The sequence below is a fragment of the Silene latifolia genome, chromosome Y (assembly GCF_048544455.1).
Source record: "Silene latifolia isolate original U9 population chromosome Y, ASM4854445v1, whole genome shotgun sequence".
NCBI lineage: Eukaryota > Viridiplantae > Streptophyta > Magnoliopsida > Caryophyllales > Caryophyllaceae > Silene > Silene latifolia.
In genome coordinates this window covers 275,695,141-275,711,525 of record NC_133538.1, presented here as the reverse complement: position 1 = coordinate 275,711,525, position 16,385 = coordinate 275,695,141, and the positions used below count along the sequence as shown (strand labels likewise).

The 16,385-nt window shown below is 34.7% G+C and overlaps 1 non-coding gene across 1 annotated transcript; it reads left to right on the top strand.

Annotated features, from left to right (window-relative positions):
* The first annotated feature begins 624 nt into the window (after nucleotides 1-624).
* On the top strand, nucleotides 625-731 carry LOC141634871 (small nucleolar RNA R71). Its single transcript, XR_012539589.1, has one exon. It is a non-coding gene; the product is annotated as a small nucleolar RNA R71 (small nucleolar RNA).
* The last annotated feature ends 15,654 nt before the right edge of the window (nucleotides 732-16,385 follow it).

Sequence of the window (16,385 nt, the reverse complement as noted above, 5' to 3'; positions counted from 1 at the left end):
TTTTGTTGATTGTATGGAGATTGATTTTGGTAACCTTGGTTTTGGTTGTAAAAGGGCCTTTAATTTTGGTTTCTCATGGGAGGTGGGGTGTATGTTGTTTGAGGGTTTTGAACATTTTGGCTTTTGTATGAGAGATTTGGATGGAATTTGGTGTTTTCATTGTAATAGTTTGAATAAGGGGTACCACTCTTGTATGCTTGGAAAGCATTCACTTGTTCATTTGTTCCCCTACATTCACTTTGGTCATGTCCCAAAGTTCCACAATTCTCACATATCCCACTTGGGATTGATGAAGATGTCGTCATGGCATTAACATGATGCTTTGGTGATTTTGAGGATTCTTCAAGTCTAGCCATAGCTTTTTCAAACTTCAAATTGATGGTATCAATGTAAGCACTAAGTTGAGCACCCAATTGAGTAATGGAGTCCACTTCATGCTTTCCCTTTCTAGTAGCCTTGCGAGGTATACTATATTATGAGTTATGGATCGCCATTTCCTCAATTTTGTTCCAAGTTTGATTGTCATCAACTTCGGTGAACATTCCATTTGATCCCATGTTGAGAATGTTGCTTGAATCTTCATAAAGACCGTTCCAAAATTGTTGTACCAAGAACCACTCGCTAAGTCCATGGTGAGGACATGAGCGACAAATCCCCTTAAACCGCTCCCAAGCATCATACAAAGATTCTTCATCCCTTTGCTTAAAGCCCGTGATTTGAGCTCTTAGCATGTTAGTCTTTTCCGGTGGATAGAACTTTTTGTAGAAAGCTAGAGCCAACTTCTTCCAAGAATCAATTTCGAGAGTAGCCTTATCAAGGCCTTTCAACCATTGTTTCGCGGTGCCAATTAGAGAAAAAGGAAATAAGACCCATCGTATTTGGTCTTGAGTTACACCGGTTTGAGAAATCGCATCACAATAGTCACAAAAAGTCTCCATATGAGAATGAGGGTCTTCACTAGGCATCCCCCCAAATTGGCTTCTTTCGACTAATTGGATAAATGCGGATTTGGCAATAAAATTTCTGGTTAGATGTTGTGGTGTCGGAGTACCATTGGGTAGGTTCTCCTCGGTGGGTACGGAATGTGATGAAAACTTAGGCATTGTGGGTTGATTTTGTGTTGGGTTCTCCTCACCTTCTCTTGAAAAAGGGTTGATGAACTCAATAGTATTTGGTTGAATATCTACAACCTCACCAATACCTCTCAAAGTTATCCTAGCAAGTCTTCTATTGGTTGTCAAAGTTCTTTCAATTTAACGATCAAAGGGTAACAAGTCACCTTGTGACCTTCTAGACATGCAAAATATCAAACAACTCGAAAACAATTAGAACAAACCTTGACGATTTTTACTTCTCCAAGGCAAAGAAAGACACAACTAATAACAATATAAGAAAATTTAAATCAAGTTAACACCGTCCCCGACAACGGTGCCATTTTTGGTCGGGATATTTTTACTAAATCTTTCGGTTACTTGTCGTTAGGAGCACATAGACCAAAACACAATTTATAACTTCACAAACAACTCTACAATTAGTAAAGAGGCAAGTACGGGTCGGATCCCAAGGGACGGGAATTGAGATGAGATTTCTATTGCAACTAGTGGTGCCTTAGGGGTGTCACAATTGAGGTTTGATGTAGAAGATCACTAAACTAAATAGCAATGAAAGTAAACAAGCAAAATGAATTAAAAGGGATGTAAACAATTGATAAAAAGCACTAGGGTGTCATGCGGTCATAGGGGATTCATGGGAATTGATCATACGAACATGTTCTCAAATTATAAGCAAGCAATTATTGTTGTGATGGATCGAGTTGGTTTATATCTTACAATCCTAGGAAAGTTTGGGTCCCGGAGCCGAATCGATTAGATTGTACAACACCTACAAGTCGACTTAGTCTTCCCTACTCAACAACATGCATGGTCTAATGAGACTCGAGTTGGTTTATGTCTTACAAGTCTCATTGAAAAGATAGGTGATGGGTAAAAAATGCAAGGATTCATAGGCTCACATTTCATCAAACATAACATGTGCATGAGTTGAGATCACAACAAGCAAGCAAATAAACTATGAAAGCATATTAATTTAAGCATGAATCATTCCCCATGTTGGTTTCCCCTAATTACCCATTAACCCTAGCTAAGGAACTACTCACTCATTATCATGTTGAACATGCTAGCAAGGTTGTCAATCATACCAACAAAGTGAAACATGATGAATAAATGAAAGTGATTAACAATAATTAAAGAGGGATTAAGAGAATTATACCTACTAATGATTCCAATAATAAAGCAAAGAATAAAAGAAGTACTTGATGCTTGATTCAAAGGTTGTCAATCTCCCAATAATAACCCAAATAATCTTCAATTACCCAAAATAAAGGATGAACAAGAGATAGATTAAGGAAATAAAACTTGTATTAAAACTTGATTAATTGTAGATTACAAGATTAATGAGAGATTTGATTGATATTAACTACACTAAAGATTTCTAAGAAGAACATGCTCTTCTAATTAGACTAATGGGGTATTTATAGTGGGGATTAAGTGGATGAATTAGGGTTAACTAAGGGCTTAAATGACGATTAAGTCCCTACTTAAGGAAACGCCAGTCTTTTTGGAAAGACTTCGGTCTCTAGAAAAAGATGTGCATCCTTCCTTGAAGCTTGAAGAAGACGAAATGGGTCTGCTTGAGATTCCGGGCGTCTTTAGCACGGGACGGGCAGATTTGGTGGTCTCTGCCCGAGCGTCTTGGAGTGAAGACAGGCGTCTTCTGAGTCTTTTGCACGGGCGTCTTGGGGTGAAGACGCACGGATTGTGGTGGTGGAGACGGGCGTCTTCTGGGGAAGACGCACGGATTGCTGTGCAGTCTCGTTTCGTCTTCTTTTCTTCCTTTTTCTTCATAGAATCCTTGGGGATTTCCTCGGGGATGCAAGGATCTTTTCTCATCATTGCCCATCTACTATAGTATGTACAAAGGCCTTCTAATCTTGTCTCTCCTTGATGCTGGGTCATTGAATTCAATCAATTTAGCCTCATTTTGCCATGAAAATGCAAGGTTTGCACTCCTTTCCTACCGAGGGATCAAACCTCAAAGAATATGCAAAACAAAGAACTAAAGACAATAAATGACCCAAATATGCAATAAAAAGCATGGGAACAAGGCTAATTCGGGGACTAAATGTGCTCTAATTATGGTCACATCAGATGTGTCATGCTAGTATCCTTTGACCCATGGATTAAGGCCTAGTCAAGAGTACCTTGTGGTGTGATAACTCCTTGGCTACAGTTTATTCCAAGGCGACCCTTGAAACCGTGCAACCATCATTCATGTTTTACCACATTTTGTCATCAAAAAGGGAATGGGCACAAAAAATTTTCAAAAATTTGAGTTCAAGAATTGAAATGAAAAGTCAAGAAAGTTGTAAATTGCATCGAAAAGAAAAGAGGAGTAACAAAAATGAAAACTCCTATGCTTCAAATATAAGGCACCCTCGCTACAAATGGGGTGACTTTGAAAATGTTCAAAAGAAAATGCAAAAAGTTTAAAATTGTCAAGTATTGAAATGCCAAACATCAAAGAAATGGCAAAAAGAAAGTGTTCTCAAATGACAAATGCCACAAATTGGGGGGAAAAACAACAACAAAAAGCAAACTCCCATATGAAACTCAAAAATCTATTGATCCATTTTCCATCGAATCCACTTTTGTGCATGGCAGAGAGGGGACGACCCTTCTTCTTGTCTAGGCAAGAAGGGGAATTCTGCGATCCTCTAGTGTTTCTAACACCATAGGGAGTCTAATCTTGACAAAAGCATTTAACAATTGAGGACAAAGGTACCCTAGCTTGACACAACTTGGAGGTGATTTATTAGTATTCTCCTAGGCTTACTAACTTGAAGAAATTGTATCTATAATGGAGTGTGTACCCTTAGATTGTTTTCCCTTTAGATAATTTCCGTCACTTAGATGAGGAAAGTGGCTATTCTTTTGTAGATGCATCGATTACTTGGTTTGTGTGCTTTAATGATTGGATGTGTCGCCATTTTGGCAAGACCCACCTTGCCTCGCAAGAAGGCATCCTACCTCATGGTTGTCTTGTTGTGAGTTGAAGGGGCAGAGTGAGACCCGCTAATTATCTCATATTGGTTATATTAGTAGGTTAGTTTAAATAAGGGTCCTAGTTTTGTCACCTCTTTACTCGGGACGAGCAAAGGTTCGGTTTGGGGATATTTGATGTGACTCATTTTAGAGCGTATTTAGTCCCCGAATTAGCCTCGTCCTATGCTTTTTAGTGCATAATTGGGTCATTTACTATCTTTAGTCTTTCGTTTTGCATATTCTTTGAGGTTTTGTTTCCTTTGTAGGAGAGGAGTGCAAACCTTGCATTTTCATGGCAAAATGGAGCTAAATTGATCGAATCTAATGACCAAGCATCAAAGTGAAGATAAGACTAGAAGGCCTATGTAAATAATGTAGTAGATGGGCAATGATGGGAAGATCCTTGCATCCCCAACAAAATCCTTGAGGATTGTTGGAAGAAGAAATGAAGAAGAAGCTTGCTGAGCTACTATCCGCTCTTCCTACCCCTCCAGAATCCGAGCGTTCCACCACCTAGTATGCTCGTCCTGGACCTCCACAATCCGGTCGTCCCGACCATCTGGCCACTCGGATTCCTTCACACTGCAAAACGTCCTCTCCCTTGATCCACTCGGGATGCGCATATTCCTTGAAGACTAGCGAAGCGGTGATGAGCATCTCCTTCGAGAGGAGCACTTCCTCAACTTTTCTTAAGGGTCTTAATCATCATTTAAGCCCTTAGTAACCCTAATTTATGTACCTAATCCTTAGTATAAATATCTCATTGTACTAATTAGATTAGCATGTTCTTCTTATGCAATCTTAATCTCATTTTAATCTTGTAATCAACTTTTAATTACGCATTAATACAAATCTCATTTCCTTAATTTCTCTATTGTTGATCATTTATTTTGGGTAATTGAAGATTATTTGGATATTATTGGGAGATTAACAACCTTCCATCAATCATCAAGTACTTCAATTATTCTTTGCTTATTATTTTGGAATTATCATTAGGTATAATTCTCTTAACCCTTGTTTTAATTATTGTTAATCATTTCCATTCATTCATCATGTTTTGCTTTGTTAATATGATTGACAATCTTGTTAGCATGTTAAACTTGATAATGAGTGAGTAGTTTCCTTAGCTAGGATTAATGGGGAATTAGGGGAAACAAACATGAGGGATGATTCATGCTTAATCTAATATGTTCACATAATTTATTTGCTTGCTTGTTGTGATCTCAACTTATTCACATGTTATGTTTGATGAAATGCGAGCCTATGAATCCTTGCATTTTTTACCCATCACTTACCTTTTTAATGAGACTTGTAAGACATAAACCAACTCGAGTCTCATTAGACCATGCATATAATTGAGTAGAGAGGATTAAGTCGACTTGTAGGTGTTGTACAATCTAATTGATTCGGCTTCGGGACCCAAACCTTCCTAGGATTGTAAGATATAAACCAACTCGATCCTTTCACAATAATAATTGCTTGCTTATAATTTGAGAATATGTTTGTATGATAAATTCCCATAAATCCCCTATGGACCCATGACACCCTAGTGCTTTTAATCAATTGTTTACATCTTATTTCGATCATCTTGCTTGTTTATTTACATTGTTATTTAGTTTAGTGATCTTCTTATCTCAACCTAAATTGTGACGCCCTTAGACACCACTACTTGAAATCGAAAATCCTACATCAATACCCGTCCCTTGGGATCCGACCTTTACTTACCTCTTTACTAATAGTAGAGTAGTTTGTGAAGTGATAAATATTGATTTGGTCTAGGTGCTCCTAACGACAAGTAACCGAAAACGATAGTCCGACCATGCACTTTGACTAGGACTTCGCACTGCGTGGTAAGACGTGTCCTATTATAGCTTGTTGTCTAGTGAGTGGACTTGGAGTTGGTCACCTTTGCGTGACACTGGGTTCCCGAAACTAATGTAAGATGCTGCGGTGTCAAGGAGTATAGCTAAAGTAAATTATCTAGCCTGAACTATATTATTTCCATTCTGTCATTTGAGGAATTTTGCTTTTAAGCATGCAACACGCTTATCTTAAGCGTGGGTTTGGTAATTTATTTTCGTTACATATGTTTTGATATTTCAATCTATTTTTGATATATAATTGCTGTTGTAGCATTTATATTATGTGATATGGCTGGGAGAACGTTGAGTTACTCCCCACTGATTGTGGCTGTTATGTTTATAACATTACAGGTATTAGCTTTGCTGGGGATTTTTGTGTGAGCTAGCGAGTAGTTTGCAGATCCTACTCTGTTTTCTGCTTTCTTTTATGGTTTTTAGTTTTAACACTTTTGAGGAATTTTATTTTCGCCCTTTTTATAAAAGTGGCAATCGTTTATACTTGACCATTTGATTTTTTAATCCTTGAGAATTTTATACATTCTCAATTTATGACAATTAGAATTTTTATCATTGTGTATTTAATCCCATTCGACAGTGTTTCCGCCACTATTTTGCACTAGAATTTGTAGGGGATTACATACAATCTTAACACCCATTCCCTTAGTAATAGCAAAGCTAAGTCTAGTAAAACAAAAGCAGCTACGCGAACCCCGGCATCCTGGGAATTAGAAAATTTCCGAATCCGTTTGAGCAAAGCAACAACATCCGTCCCCAACTCCCCCAACGAAGAAAAAGAAAAAGGTAAGAACCAATATCCAACTGCCTCACACATGTTCTGATACTTGGCACACTTGCGCTCCGCCGCATCAACCACCACGCGTCAGGGCATAAAGTCAGACAACCCGGACCGAATCAAAGGAGATGATCCAGCCAAATCCACACACACATCTCGTCCCTTGTACCAAAAATAAAGCAAAAGATCCGTCGGACGTAGGGGCTTATCATGCCCATCGAATATTATTATTATTATTATTATTATTATTATTATTATTATTATTATTATTATTATTATTATTATTATTATTATTATTATTATTATTATTATTATTATTATTATTATTATTATTATTATTATTATTATTCTTACTATTATTATTCTTACTATTATTATTATTACTATTATTATTATTATTATTATTATTATTATTATTATTATTATTATTATTATTATTATATATTTTAAAAAAACCGGAACTTTTTATTGAGATCAAATCAAATTTTACAAGAAATTGGTGGGTAGCCGAGATACAATCTGGGCACCCACTCCCTTAGCAATAGCAAAGTAACAACATCTGTCCCCAACTCCCCCAACGAAGAGAAAGAAACGCTTGAGCAAAGCAACAACATCCGTCCCTAACTCCCCCAACGAAGAGAAAGAAAAAGGTAAGAACCCATATCTAACTGCCTCACACAAGCTATGATACTTGGCACACTTGCGCTCCGCCGCATCAACCACCACGCGTCTGGGCATAAAGTTAGAAATCCCGGACCGAGTCAAAGGAGATGATCCAGTCAAATCCACACACACACACATCTCGTCCCTTGTACCAAAAATAAAGCAAAAGATCCGCCGGACGTAGGGGCTTATCATGCCCATTGAATATTATTATTATTATTATTATTATTATTATTATTATTATTATTATTATTATTATTATTATTATTATTATTATTATTATTATTATTATAATTATTATTATTATTATTATTATTATTATTATTATTATTATTATTATTAGTATTATTATTATTATTATTATTATTATTACTATAAAGATTAATATTAATATTAATATTAATATTACTATTACTATTACTATTACTATTACTATTACTATTACTATTACTATTATTATTATTATTACTATATATATATATATATATATATATATATATATATATATATATATATATATATATATATATATATATATATATAGTAAATAAATCGGAACTTTTTATTGAGATCAAATCAAATTTTACAAGAAATTGGTGGGTAGCCGAGATACAATCTGGGCACCGACTCCCTTAGCAATAGCAAAGCTAAGTCTAGTAAAAATAAAAGCAGCTGCGCGAGCCTCGACATCCTGGGAAATAGAAAATTTATGAATCCGCTTGTGCAAAGCAACAGCATCCGTCCCCAGCTCCCCCAACGAAGAGAAAGAAAAAGGTAAGAACCCATATCCAACTGCCTCACACAAGCTACGATACTTGGCACACTTACGCTCCGCCGCATCAACCACCACGCTACTGGGCATAAAGTCAGACATCCCGGACCGAGTCAAAGGAGATGATCCAGTCAAATCCACACAGACATCTCGTCCCATGTACTAAAAAAAAAGCAAAAGATCCGCCGGACGTAGGGCTTATCATGCCCATCGATTATTACTATTACTATTATTATTATTATTATTATTATTATTATTATTATTATTATTATTATTATTGTTCTTCTTCTTCTTCTTCTTCTTCTTCTTCTTCTTCTTCTTCTTCTTATTATTATTATTATTATTATTATTATTATTATTATTATTATTACTACTACTACTATTATTACAATTATTAATATTAATATTAATATTAATATTAATATTATTATTATTATTATTATATTATTATTATTATTATATTATTTTTTTTTAAAAACAGAACTTTTTTTTGAGATCAAATCAAATTTTACAAGAAATTGGTAGGTAGAAGAGATACAATCTGCGCACCTACTCCCTTAGCAATAACAAAGCTAAGTCTAGTAAAAATAAAGCTGATGTGCAAGCCCCGACATCCTGGGAAACATAAAGTTTATGAATCCGCTTGAGCAAACAACAACATCTGTCCCCAACTCCCCCAACGAAGTGAAAGAAAAAGGTAAGAACCCATATCCAACTGCCTCACACAAGCTACGATACTTGGCACACTTGCGCTTCGCCGCATCAACCACCACGCGTCTGGGTATAAAGTTAGACATCCCGGACCGAGTCAAAGGAAATGATCAAGTCAAATCCACACACACATCTCGTCCCCTGTACTAAAAGTAAAGCAAAAGATCCGCCGGACGTAGGGCTTATCATGCCCATCGATTATTATTATTATTGTTGTTGTTGTTGTTGTTGTTGTTGTTGTTGTTGTTGTTGTTGTTGTTGTTGTTGTTCTTCTTCTTCTTCTTCTTCTTCTTCTTCTTCTTCTTCTTCTTCTTCTTCTTCTTCTTCTTCTTCTTCTTCTTATTATTATTATTATTATTATTATTATTATTATTATTATTATTATTATTATTATTATTATTATTATTATTATTATTATTATTATTATTATTATTATTATTATTATATTGAGATCAAATAAAATTTTACAAGAAATTGGTGGGTAGCCGAGATACAATCTGGGCACCCCCTCCCTTAGCAATAACAAAGCAAAGTCTAGTAAAAATAAAAGCAGATGTGCGAGCGCCGACATCCTGGGTAACAAAAAATTTATGAATCCGCTTGAGCAAAGCAACAACATCCGTCCCCAACTCCCCCAATGAAGAGAAAGAAAAAGGTAAGAACCCATATCCAACTGCCTCCCACAAGTTACGATACTTGGCACACTTTTTGCTTCGCCGCATCAACCACCACGCGTCTTGGCATAAAGTTAGAAATCCCGGACCGAGTCAAAGGAGATGATCCAGTCAAATCCACACACACATCTAGTCCCCTGTACCAAAAATAAAGCAAAAGATCCGCCGGATTTAGGGGCTTATCATGCCCATCGAATATTATTATTATTATTATTATTATTACTATTAATATTAATAGTAATATTAATGTTAATATTAATATTACTATTATATATATATATATATATATATATATATATATATATATATATATATATATATATATATATATATATATATATATATATATATAGAGAGAGAGAGAGAGAGAGAGTCAAGATTTGGTGGGAACGGTCACTCAGTGAGAACGGTGAGAACAATAGCAAATAGCCTCTCGCTCCCAACCACATGCGTTGTATATCAATCAATACTTATCCCAAGTTATTGATCACTTTCGGTGCCTTATTTCTTACTCTTCTCCTCAAAATCTATAATTTTACAAATTGTCAATCAACTCATCAAATTATTATAACATCAATTATGATATTTTAAGAAATCAACCTCATCACACCTTCAATTGATTTCTTACAATTGTAATTGTAACTTCAAACTCTAGATAATCTAATAACAAAATAATAATTGATTAATTCATCATTCCTTTAATTAGTTCAAAGAAAATTCAAGTTCAAGTTCCGAAAACGATTCGTCGCACTCAAGATCAATGCCAATTCAAGTTCTGCAAACTAAACGACGCCATTTTGATTTGATACAGTTTCCGCCACCGACGTGAGGGCAACAATGGTGGAGCATGACTCAATGCATGTTCTCTTCAATTCTGACATGCTGCTCATTTTTTTTGTTCAGAACAATATCGGTGTTGAGTAAACGGTGGATTCAAGCGTCATATAATAAAAGATCGTCGCAGTTGTATGCCAATTATTTTCTTATTTTTTGGTGTTAATATTGTTGTCTGCATAGTTAACGTAGTGAATCAATCTACACCTCAGCTATGAGTTTCTGAGTTTTTCATTTTGCGGTGGTACCAGCGCCTGCTCGACGCGCGATTAACTTTCGATTAATGCATTTGATAATTTTCTTAATGTATCTAAACTTGTTTTTACCATAATTAAATAATTAATCTCTCTTCCACTCAACTGATCTACACTATTTTTTGATGTGTGTACACTAATTTTAGATGTATCTTGCATCTATTTTAATGTATCTTAACTTAGATACACCCAATTAGTTAGTAGGTACATCAAAATTGGTTTGAGATACATCAATATATTAACCAATACACCATTGTTGTCAGAATCACGATTCAATCCAACGATTCAACGATTTTACGATCCAAAAATGCTTAACCGATCCCGGATCCTACGATTCTATCATAGTTGTAGAATCTTACGATCCTATTAATTTGAAAATTTCTGGAGATGTACGATCCTACGATACTACGATACTACGATCCGATTCCATAATAAAAAAAATAATATATAATTTTATATAATGACACCGTAAAACCCAAATTTCGTGTAAGTTGTTCATTCAATGATACTAAAATCATTAATTACCAATATTTTATGAATAGATTTTAATAAATAAGTGTTTTGATTTTCAATTATATGTTTTTACCAAATAAAAAATTATATTTAGTGAGTTTGTAGAATCTTGCGATCCTACCTTCCCCATCGATCCAAAGTAGAATCCCGATCCTGACAACATTGCAATACACTAATTTCGATTAGCTCCGATACTTATGGATTTGATGAATATTGAACGTCATTAACCAATTGTATATTACCGACCACCCATTTCGGGAATTTTCCCTCTGAAAGTGTGATTGTCGAAAATGTTATTGTCGGTGTTACGGCGACGATGGTAGCATAGTTGTTGTGCATCAGCGGAAAGGAGGGCACACTTGGAGGGACAAACAGATGGTGGGCTTCGTCGAAACGCCGGAGTTCATTTGAAGGAGATGCCGAGAAGAATCTCGTCGGAGCTCCGGTGAATGAAGTTTTAGGTTGCAGGGGTTAAAGTATCAAATGATGGCAGACGGGTGATTTGCCTTTAGTAGAGGGATATTTTAGATTTAATCCCAACCGTTGATATTTAGTCTAATCTAATGGTAGGTATGCGTTCTCACCGAGTGATCGTTCTCACCGGATGCTAAATCTATATATATATATATATATATTAAAAAAATCGGAACTTTTTATTGAGATCAAATCAAATTTTACAAGAAATTGGTGGGTAGCCGAGATACAATCTGGGCACCCACTCCCTTACCAATAGCAAAGTTAAGTCTAGTAAAAATAAAAGCGGCTGCGCGAGGCCCGACATCCTGGGAAACAGAAAATTTATGAATCCGCTTGTGCAAAGCAACAACATCCATCCCCAGCTCCCCCAACGAAGTGAAAAAAAAGGTAAGAACCCATATCCAACTGCCTCACACAAGCTACGATACTTGGCACACTTGCGCTCCGCCACATCAACCACCACGCGTCTAGGCATAAAGTCAGACATCCCGGACCGTGTCAAAGGAGATGATCCAGTCAAATCCACACACACATCTCGTCCCCTGTACTAAAAATAAAGCAAAAGATCCGCCGGACGTAGGGCTTATAATGCCCATCGATTATTATTATTATTGTTGTTGTTGTTCTTCTTCTTCTTCTTCTTATTATTATTATTATTATTATTATTATTCTTCTTCTTATTATTATTATTATTATTATTATTATTACTACTACAATTATTACTATTATTATTATTATAATATATATATATATATATATATATATATATATATATATATATATATATATATATATATATATATATATATATATATATATATATATATAAGGGTTCTCATAAGGCCCTTACATCTTATGAGTCTCTAAGTCCTTATAAGGACCTTAGGATGGAAGGGATGGAAGGTTGAGATTTCATCTCATTGAATGGTCACAAATGAACATCACTAATATTCCTCCCTAATCATTCGTAACTCCTTCTAATTCTAATCCCTTCTCTTTAACCACTCCCTCATCCCTCATTAATCATTCACTTTCATTCCTCTCATTTCCTCTGATTCTCTCTCAATAATAAAACCCAATAAAAAAAACCCAAAACCTAAATCTAAACAAACCAAAAAAACAAAAAAAAGGACAACATTCATCCTTCTTCCAGCCGGCAACCACCACCTTTCTCCGCGCACCACCGCCTTCCTCCTCCTCTTCTCCTTCCTCTCGTTTCTCCGGCTTCCCCACAACCACCAAAGCACCGTTCTCTCCTTCCTCCTGCCTCCAACCACCCCACGGCCACCCGTACCACCTATCTCCCTCCAGATCCCGCACCTCCTTTCCTCCACACCTCTCCTCCTTCTACCCGCACCTCCTTTCCTCCACACCTCTCCTCCTTCTACCCCCACCACCTTCCTCCACCCGCAACCCAACACCAGCCGGCCACCATCAACCAACAACAACAACGACAACATCCAAAGAACAACAACCAAAGAACAACCAAAAACAACACCACCAGCCTCCATCAACCAACAACAACGACAACAACCAGCAACAACAACCAGCAACAACCAACAACCCAACAAAAACCGGCCTTCCCCTCGCCCCCTCCAGATTTGCCGCCTCCTCCTTCCCGTCGTTGGTGTTGTCATTTGTGTTCATGTCGTTGTCGTTGGTGTCGGTGTTGATGTCGTTGGTGTTGTCGTTGCCATTGGTGTTGTCGTTGTCGTTAGTGTTGTCACCCTCACAACCACAACCAGCCCGACATCCCTCTTTCTCTCCCATTTCCCGCCACCTACAGCCACCCTCACGTCCACCCAGAACCACAACTCGACTCCTCTCACCACCCTCGACCTAGATCTGTCCATACCCAGACCCAAACCAACCCGCAACCCCTTCAAAAATGAAGCCCTAAACCGGGTCACCAAATTCCTCATATTCGTTCAAATTTCAAATTTCAGATTTTTTTTTTCGTTTGGTTTTTTGTTTTATTATTGTTATTATTATTATTGGGTTTTTATTATTGGTATTTGGTTATTTGTTATCTTTCAAGTTTTTTTTAAAATTTCATATTTTGGGCTAAAGTTATACAATAATCAAAGTAGAGTTATACTGTTAATGTCTGAAAGTTATACATTGTATAAATTGAAGTTACACAAATTTTGAACTAAAGTTATACATCTTGTCTATTAAAGTTATACACTGCGTGCATTAAAGTTATACACACGATATATAAATTTTTTTGTTATTTCAGATTTCGTACAACTTCAGTGGTCATTGTGTACAACTTCAATGCTCTTATGTGCAACTTCAGTGATCATTTATTTCAGATTTTGTATATATTGTTTTTGGTTTTTGTTTTTTTGTTTTTTCTGTTTTTGTTTTTGTTTTTTAGTTAAGAGTTGTTTTTTAAGGGTTTATTTTTGACTTGTTTTTGTTTTTGTTTTTGTTTTTTGTTTTATATAAAAGTTCACTATTTGCGACTAAAGTTATACCCTTAAAACATTAAAGTTATACTATTTACGACTAAAGTTATACCCTTAAAACATTAAAGTTATACTATTTACGACTAAAGTTATACACTTTTTACATTAAAGTTACACTATTAACATCTAAAGTTATACATTGTATAAATTGAAGTTATACAACCATTCAAGTTTGTTTTGTTGGTTTTTTTGTTGGGTTTGGTTTTGGTTTTTTTTTTGTTATTTGTTTTTTTTTTACTTATTGGTTATTTTTTTATTATTGTTATTGAAGTTTTTTTATTGTACTTTTTTGACTTATTGGTTTTTATAATATCATCTTCTTATGTGTTGTTTCAAATCTAAATTTATAGTTCTAAAGTTATACAATTTTGAACTAAAGTTATACAAATTTGGACTAAAGTTATACAAAAAATGACTGAAGTTGTACTCTTATGGAATAAAGTTATACAATTTTGGACTAAAATTACACAAATTTGGACTGAAGTTATACAAATAAGGACTAAAGTTATACAAATAAAGACTAAAGTTAAACAATTTTGGATTAAAGTTATATAAATTTTGACTACAATTATACAAAAAATGATTGAAGTTATACTCTTATGTAATAAAGTTATACAATTTTGGACTAAAATTACACAAATTTGGACTAAAGTTATACAAAAAATGACTGAAGTTATACAGGTAAGGATTAAAGTTATTCAAACATGGACTAAAGTTATACAAAAACTGACTAAAGTTATACAAATAAGGACTAAAGTTATACAAAAATGGACTAAAGTTATACAAATATGAACTAAAGTTATACAAATAAGGACTAAAATTATACAAAAACTGACTAAAGTTATGCAAAAATGGGCTAAAGTTATACAAAAATGGACTAAAGTTATACAAATATGGACTAAAGTTATACAAAAATTGACTAAACTTGTATAACTTTAGTCCATATTTGTATAACTTTAGTCCGTATTTGTATAACTTTAGTCCTTATTCGTATAACTTTAGTCCATATTTGTATAATTTTAGTCAAGTTTTGTATAACTTTAGTCCTTTTCTGTATAACTTTAGTCAATTTTTGTATAACTTTAGTCCTTATTTGTATAACTTTAGTCCATTTTTGTATAAACTTTAGTCCATTTTTGTATAACTTTAGTCCTTATTTGTATAACTTTAGTCCATATTTGTATAACTTTAGTAATTTTTGTGTAATTTTAGTCCTTATTTGTATAACTTTAGTCCATATTTGTATAATTTTAGTCAAGTTTTGTATAACTTTAGTCCTTTTCTGTATAACTTTAGTCATTTTATATCATTTTTATATAAAAATGTCAAATATAAGATTAAAATCAACAAATTATAAGAATTTTTATATAGCTAAGATTAAAACAACAAATTTTATGAAAAATATTTTAGTAGATCTTAGATGAAAAAAAGTATCTCACAAAAAAAACGAGATTTAAAACCCGAAATCTTAAAAAAAAAACGTTTAACAAGAAGAGATTTGAGAAAATGAATAAAAAATGAGAACTAACAAAATAAAAGACAACAAAAAAATGAATGGAAAAAACAACTCAAAACATACAAATTAACACCAAACGAAAAAAAAAAAAACGAGGTGGCGGCGGTGGGGTGGCGGCGGCGGGGGTGGTGGGTGGTGAGTTGGTGTCGGGTGGGGTGGTGGTGGGTGGTGGTGAATGAAGATGAGAGGAGTGGGTGATTTATTTGGGTTTTGATTTTTGGGATTTTGGGGTTTTTTTTTTTAGAGATGAGAAAAGTGAGATGTAGAGAGAGGAGGAGGAGTTGTGATAATGAGATGATGAATGATTAGTGAGGTTGTTTTACTGAATTGATGAGTTAATTAGAGAAAAGGTGGAGGGATTAATTTGTAGCCACATATTGACATCAAATCCTAGCCATTCATTGCCTTGATCCAATGGCCCTTAGAAGGACTTATGAACTTAAATACATATGTTGGCCTTAGTTGATCTCTTCTCTCTCTCTCTCTCTCTCTCTCTCTCTCTCTCTCTCTCTCTCTATATATATATATATATATATATATATATATATATATATATATATATATATATATATATAGAAGAGATCATGTAAGGCCAATATATATATTGAGTCCATAAGTTCTATTATGAGCCATTGGATGGAGGGAGATGGAGGGATGAGATGAACCCACTCAAAGTCATTATAGAAGCTAATTAACACACTTTACTAATCCACCCTAATTAACCACTAATTTACTATATATTTGT